We start from the raw sequence: 7500 nt of genomic DNA, 5'->3' as shown, positions 1-7500 counted from the left end.
ATGAATTGAATGATCCGACAACAGAAAAAATAAATATCTTGTGTGTTACCAGTCCCCATGTAAAATGAAAGATTTGGTAGCAAATTAAAGTAACACTTCGTGGGAGTGAATATCATTTGCTTCGAGTGTGGAATTTAGCAATGATGGGTTTTTTATCTTGAATTGAATGCTCGGTTTCTCTATTTATTTTACTTTATTTTTCAAATAATAAAATAAAAAACAAACAGTAGTCTAATCACATCTGGTTTAAGAAATAAATAAACAAAACGAAAAAAAAAACAAAAAAACAAAACAAAAACGAAACAAAATCACCCTCTCTCTCTCTCTCTCTCTCTCTCTCTCTCTCTCTCTCTCTCTCTCTCTCTCTCTCTCTCTCTCTCTCTCTCTCTCTCTCTCTCTCTCTCTCTCTCTCTCTCTCTCTCTCTCTATTTCTGAAAAAAAAAAGAAATACATACATATAAAAGCAATTCTAATAAACCACACACACGTCAATAATGATTGCAGTGTAGCTCCATTGCCGTTTGCTGTAATAGTGAGCGTAGCTTGTCATGGTCAGGGATCAACACTTCCTAATACGGCACTTCACAACTGATTCCATTAACCAGATGACAGATGCCTCTGTAATCCGGACAAAATGCTAGGAAATAAGGTGTTCGGATTAGAGAAACCTAGCTGTACTTTGCTATAGATTAGCGTCCTCCCAATGGGTAACAAGCAATCGCTACCGTTCGTTGTACACTCCTAAAGCAAGAATGAACTCCAGCTCTATGAACCTTATGACTCTTAGTGAGTATTTCTAAAAGGTAATAAAATGGCAGGAGTGGCTAATTGATAGCATGGGGTTGCGTGGGCGAGAGGGTTGTCCCTCAATACGTCCAGTTGTAATTATCCAGGCAGTACATACTTCCATAAATCAGCCCATCCAATCTTCAATAAAGCGAAGACACAAATAAAGCGTAAATGAAGCGTATTGGAACATGTTGAAACACGTTCCCGCGTATGCGTATCTTCATAATCTAATTTCTTATTTGTTTGTTTATTAATTTATTTATTTTGCAAAATATCGATTGAATTTCTCATACAACGCTTGATAAAAGGAATTCAAGTATAATACAGCAACCTTCATAATCCCAATTCAATGTCGAACAATATGCAACAATGCTATTGAATATTCCCACTAAGATCTGTTTGGTTGTGCCTTGTGTGTGTGTGTGTGTGTGTGTGTGTGTGTGTGTGTGTGTGAGAGAGAGAGAGAGAGAGAGAGATAGATAGAGATAGATAGATAGATAGATAGATAGATAGATAGATAGATAGATGGATAGATAGATGGATAGATAGATGGATAGATAGATAGATAGATAGATAGATAGATAGATAGATAGATAGATAGATAGATAGATAGATAGATGGAGAAAAACGATGCATCAAAACAGCAATGGAGATAACAATTAAGCAAATTTATTACTAAAAAAATGTATTCTTACAATAATTAAACAGTCAAAATGTTTTCATTATTATATGATAATGCTCTAATAATGATATTTCCAACCAGCAAAATACAAATAAATAATATTATGAAGAGCTTGAAAATTGACAGCTCTGAATATATTCTGCCATCCAATCCCTGTTCTGTCAACTTAGGTAAATGTGGGGATTTCAAATTTCCCTCTATCGTGTGCGGCTATATGAGGTCTAGTGGTCTATGTGGTCACTCGCCTTCGGATCGGAAAGTCCTGGGTTCGAACTTCGCTCGGTGCATAGTTGAGTCCTTGGAAAGGCTATTTACTCACATTCTCTCATCGTACTCTAGTATAAAATGAGTAAACGTTAACAGCGTTGTCTATGTCGGAAAAAAAAAGAATGTTCGCCTAACAGGCGTCATGTCTCGTTCTACATGCTACGTGTTGCTTTGCTCAGGGACACTTTATAAAGCGCGTTGAGCACGTCTAGTGGATATTGCTCTATATAAAAGCTCAAGTTTTAGGAAATTTGTTCAGTGGTATGACACTCGCCTTCGGACCGGAAGGGCCTGGGTTCGAGTTCCGCTCTGAGTTGAGTCATTAGAAAAAGCTAATTGCTCACATTCTCTCGCTGAACTCGGGTAAATATTCTCCTAGTAGATATTGCACAATATAAAAGAACATGTTTTCAGCCATCTTGTGGGTGTGAAACATTTAATTTCATAATTTATCACCATAAAAAAATCATCCTCTGAAGATTCAAGAGAATTGACTACTAATTTTCTCTATGAAATTGGTTTTTAGGAGTATAATACTCAAATCTTAAACTATCTCTAAATTTGTGGCCATTTTGTTTAACTGCAAAAGAAGCAATTAAAATGTGCATTAACGACAGTCATGAAGAGTCAAACAATATCACAAGAATCTTTCTCATTTTTAGAGGGTGGCCATCTTATATGCAAGTTGGTAACACCAGAATTATTATTGATCGTTGCAGAATGTTGAAATTTATTCAATCGAGGATCAACTTATTTTAATCATGTCCCACGAATGTGCGGGGGCTATAATCGATTCTCTCGTACCCATTTTGGTCTATGCCTTCGGAAGTACATCGATATTGGGTTTTGTGGGCCCAGTTGGGGTTGGAAGCATACACTAATAATTCCCTATCTACACCCGTGTGTCTATCTACATGCAATTCGTATTTGGCAAAACCATTGGAGAAAAATCCACTTTGGGTGTTGGCCCAGATGGTCCTTTTGGGCATGTTCTTCACATTTAGCTCGGCAGATGTCACGAGATCGATATAAGACCCACTGTCGAAATCGAAAATTTGCAATTTTAGCTCTGTTACTTTTCGCCATTTACCTATAGCCTGGCAGCTTATTTTGATCCATGGTTCAGTGTGATCTTTATGATCTTCGTCTTGGTAAAATTCATTTGATTCGACTTTCAGCACTGTCATACCTGTTGAGAGAGTTCGACGTTGACACATGTTAGAGACTTTGAATAGGGAAAATAGAAAAACCACAAATAACTGACTCTTTAATCTCCATCGTTTTCCTCCTTCATGACGTTGTTCCGCTCCTCCCCCAGCTTTTATTCTCATCTCTCCTGTTCTTCTTTTTGTCTGAAAAAATAAAAATATTGACAATATTTTGACACTGAGAAAAAGCTAATTATTAACGCAGAGTAAAATTTAATTCTTTTTTTTTAAAGAACCCACAGAAACTATAATTACTTTATTTTGAGCACGCGTACTATAAATTATCAAGCTTTTGTAGCTTCAATGACCATCGCAATAAATGTAGGCAAATATAAAAGATTGTAAATTATAGATCCGACGAAAATTGAAATACAAGCATGTCAAAACATACAGAATAAATAAATAAATAAATACCGAAGAGATGACTATGCAATGATATATATATATAATATATATACATATACATATACATATATATAATGTAGTACTTGTCACATATCAGTGATCCGGGATTTCAATGATTTAGTTCTATATCTATGGAAATTTTTTCTTGGTGCTTTCTCAGAAAAGCATGGTAACAAAGGCGGCACAAAAGGTAGGCGAGGATATATAACAAGTACCTACAGCAATTTTAATTGCATTATTCATCCAACCTTGTTTTTTTTTTTTTTGGGTGGGGGTAATTCATATTAATGTCATTATATACATCTGATATCCGATATGGTATCTGGTCCTGATACAGCAAACCTTTCAATTCAGATTCGTTGTTACAATGTATTGACGTTGATCATCAGAAATAACATTTTTTATGCCTGGGGTTGCAGTGACATATCACACAGTTTAAACGTGGGCTGCTTTATCATATCTTAAAATTATCATCTAAAGAAGTGGGTTTTCCCCCCAGGTTAAATAGAGGTCGTGGGTTACACAAAATCTGATGATTAATAAACTCAAATGAACAAAAGAAATATTCTAATGGATGAGAAGCGGGAGGGGGTGATATATGAGGTGGATTTCTGTCGACAGGGTCCGTTCATTTGAAATATTACTAAATTAAGTAATCTTCAAGCCCAGTAAGAGACAATCAAGTTTATTTTGTCCCTGGGATATCGGGTTTTTTTATGAGTTTAAAAAACAACAAACAAAAACACAAAAAAAAAGAAAAAAAAGAAGAAGAAAAAAAGCAACAAACAAAAAACGAAACCAAAAAAAAAAATAAATAAATAAATAAATAAATAAAAACAAACAAAACAAAAAAAACAAAACAAAAAAAACAAAAAAAAAAACAAAACAAAACAAAAAAAAAAAACACAAAAAAAAAAACAACAAAAAAACAAGAAGAAAAAATAACAAACAAAAAACAATCAGCCCGACAAACTTCTCTTAAAAGTACAGTATCGTAAAGATATTTGGACATGTTAGCTGTTGTAATAGTGTTATGCAATTTAAGTGGAAAACGAGTCTCCGTAATTTACCAACGTTAAAGGGTTTAAAGAGTGGTAATGATTTTATTTGTCATTCATAGATGTGATATGTATTAATGTATCTCTACCAAAGTCATCAACTATTTGAAGTCGACAATCGCTAATTTCTAAAATCGTCATCATACGATTTGGTTTTGTACTAACTGCCTTAACTCTGCCCTTCTAAAATTCCAATAAGATACACCTCGTTCAAAAAGGGTAACGCTAAACACATGAGTTTTTATCTGAAGAATTTAGCTTTTTAATCAGTACGGAAATGAATGTTTTTAAGGGCTTTTACCGCACTTGCAACACATTTAGATCATTAAAGCGCCAGTATAGACAGAAAATGGAATAGTAAAAAAAAAGTCAATATATATTAAAAACATACGAGAATATAAGTAAGACAAAGGGTTTAAATAAGAAACAGATGTAGATTCCAAGAGCACACTATCCGCGTAATTAGTTTGAGATCACCTAAAAGTCTCATCAAGACACAATTACAGGATCCCACCAAGAGGAATACATTCAAATGCTTACAAAACATACATTTTCAACAACAACATCCCTCCCTCCCCCATAAAAAACAAGCAAAGATTACAGTACATAAATGAGAGATGATCTACTAGTACAAGGGGAAAAAATATCATCTCCCAAATCTATAGCTACGCATTTGACTATTTCTCTCTCAGCCAAGGACTCAGGTCAGGGCCAGGGGCCGTTTTCATGAACGCGGACTAGTGTTTAGTCTCTTTTTCTGACTTTAGTCAATGACTTGAAAAGAATCGGATTTCATGTGAGCTGACTAAGCAAGTCCGAGACTAAAATCACAGCACCTTCGGACTAAGTTTGGCTAAGTTTTAGTCATTTGCTGAGGCAAGACTTCATGCTTTAGTCTGAGACGAGTTACTAGGAGACGTCATAGCGTCAACAAGATAGCAGCTATTTTTAGATTGAGTACGCTTCGATTCGGAAAGAAAATACGTCGGTTACGAATGACAGAGACAAATAGTGTCCTGTTGCCATTGACACTGGCTTTAAAAAACTATGAGATAAGTGCAGACCGTCGAAAGTACACATTTTTGTGAGTAAAAGACTAGCTAGTCCGAGACTAGAAAGCGTTCTTGAAATCCGATATTTTAGTTACCTTGTCGTGAACGGATTTCCCAATCTCGTTCACGATGTGTAAAATAAGGAAAAAGTTTAGAAAAAGTCTCCACCGAAGTGGGCGTTCTCCATATATGTAAAGGACATATATGGGCGGTTAAAAACTGCTCTAGAGCACTTCGGGAATCGTCCCGGTCTAGCCTGATTTTTATAACATACCAAAAGTATGGCGGATCGGATCTTAGTAGCAGATACAACGATGGGCGAAGATAGTTGATATGTCTGTTTCAAATAAGGCTGCAGATAGTCGAGAGAAAGAATGAAGGGTGTCGCGAGCTTTTATAGAATAGATACGATGACGTCACGTTTACGCGGGAGACAGTGAACAAACACAACATGAAGATTACTCACAACAGCCTGATCAAGACACGACAGTCATACCATAACAAAACACTTACAACAACAACAACACAAACCTATCACAATAATCAGTGACATAAAATCTTCCCCACAACCTGCTTCGCTTGGTCTTAAGACTAGCTAGTCATTTACTACACTAGTAAATTACTAATCTCGTCCTCGTCCATGAAAACGGGCTCAGGACAATCCAAGTAATTTAATTCCAAGACAAAGCAAATCGGAAAAATCTAGGGGGATAGAAGACGCGGCAAGTGATCTCTTGCCCGCCATGGGAAGTTGGAAGACCCCATCCAATTACGGTAAAGGGTTAAAGCAAGGATAAATACAACGTAAAAAGTGAGGCGGGTGAAATCGGAAGTATCTGGTATGTCGACCTGACCATCAAAGTTGTTTTCTATCGTTTCATTTTTTTTTTAAAGAGAAAGGAAAAGGAAAAGAAAATGAAAGAAAAAACAAAAGAAGAAAAAAGGTGCGCGAAATAGATTAACTAAATTTTAAATATAATTTTCTTAGATTTTGTTAGCCAGTGGCAATATCAACAGCATAACTGCTGTCTCTAATCTTCTCTCATCGTATTTCATTTTCGAAGGAAAGCTGTAATCCCTTGACAATAGCAAGTTTACGATTACGTTCTGCGAACCTAAACAATCGATCAACGACAGGAAGAAAACGATAGCTCGTTTTCAAGAACGAGGTCTAGCGCTTAGTCTCTGACTTGAAAAATCGGATTTTATGTGAGCTGACCAAATGTCCTAGACTAAAATCATGGCACCTTCGGACTAGATTTGACCATGTTTTAGTCATTTGCTGGGGCTTCAAGCTTAGTCTGAGTGAGACACTAGGATACACCATAGCGTCGACAAGATAGCAGCTATTTTTAGATTCAGAGAGTTTCGATTCGGAAGGAAAATACGTCGGTTACGAATGACAGAAGCTAAAGGTATCCTGTTGCTATTGACACTGTCTTTAAAAAAAAAGCTGTAAGATAAGTGCAGATCGTCGAAAGTACACATTTCTGTGAGTAAAAACTTTAAAAAATCCGAATCTATTCTCTCGCAAGTTGCAAGTGAAAGGAGACTCGAAGTCGAAGGGTTCGCTTCAAAGAACAAAATGTAAAAAACAAAAACAAAAACGATTAGAAAGAATAGTGAAAACAAAAGTTATTCTGCTGGCATTGTAACTGATTGAAATATTGCGATTCATCAGAACACACTTTCTGTATATTTTTTTTTCTTCTTTGGTTCACTTTGTTTGAGTTTCACTGAAACTTTCATTGGCCTAAATATGGAATTGACAGTCGACCATGGACATCATTGTAGTCTGACCAGTCGACAGTCAATATCACGTGATTTGATTCATCATGGCAAAAGTAAGTTCTTAAATGAAACGGAACGAAATATTATATATACCGGATGTGTTACTAATTTCCTCTTTGGAAATCTTTTGGGTTAAAAGTATAAAGGATGGTGTCGTACCTGACATCATGTACTAAAGAGCTTGATGTTACAAGGACAAAATAGCTGAATTAGTCACCGACCTTACAACGGTCACTTCCAGGCAAGAG

The 7500-nt window shown here is 35.9% G+C and overlaps 1 long non-coding RNA gene across 1 annotated transcript in view; it reads right to left on the bottom strand.

Moving 5' to 3' along the window:
• Positions 1-2157: 2157 nt before the first annotated feature.
• Positions 2158-7500, bottom strand: part of LOC144964857 (uncharacterized) — a 10128-nt gene continuing 4785 nt past the window's right edge. Inside the window, exon 2 of the long non-coding RNA XR_013643936.1 lies at positions 2158-3090. This is a non-coding gene — a long non-coding RNA (uncharacterized LOC144964857). The remainder of the gene's footprint in view (positions 3091-7500) is intronic.

This window comes from Berghia stephanieae, chromosome 1 (genome assembly GCF_034508935.2).
Source record: "Berghia stephanieae isolate SIO BIC M18660-M18661 chromosome 1, UCSD_Bste_1.3, whole genome shotgun sequence".
Taxonomy (NCBI): domain Eukaryota; kingdom Metazoa; phylum Mollusca; class Gastropoda; order Nudibranchia; family Aeolidiidae; genus Berghia; species Berghia stephanieae.
The sequence above is the reverse complement of the archived record's forward strand: the minus strand, read 5'-3'. Positions and strand labels throughout refer to the sequence as shown.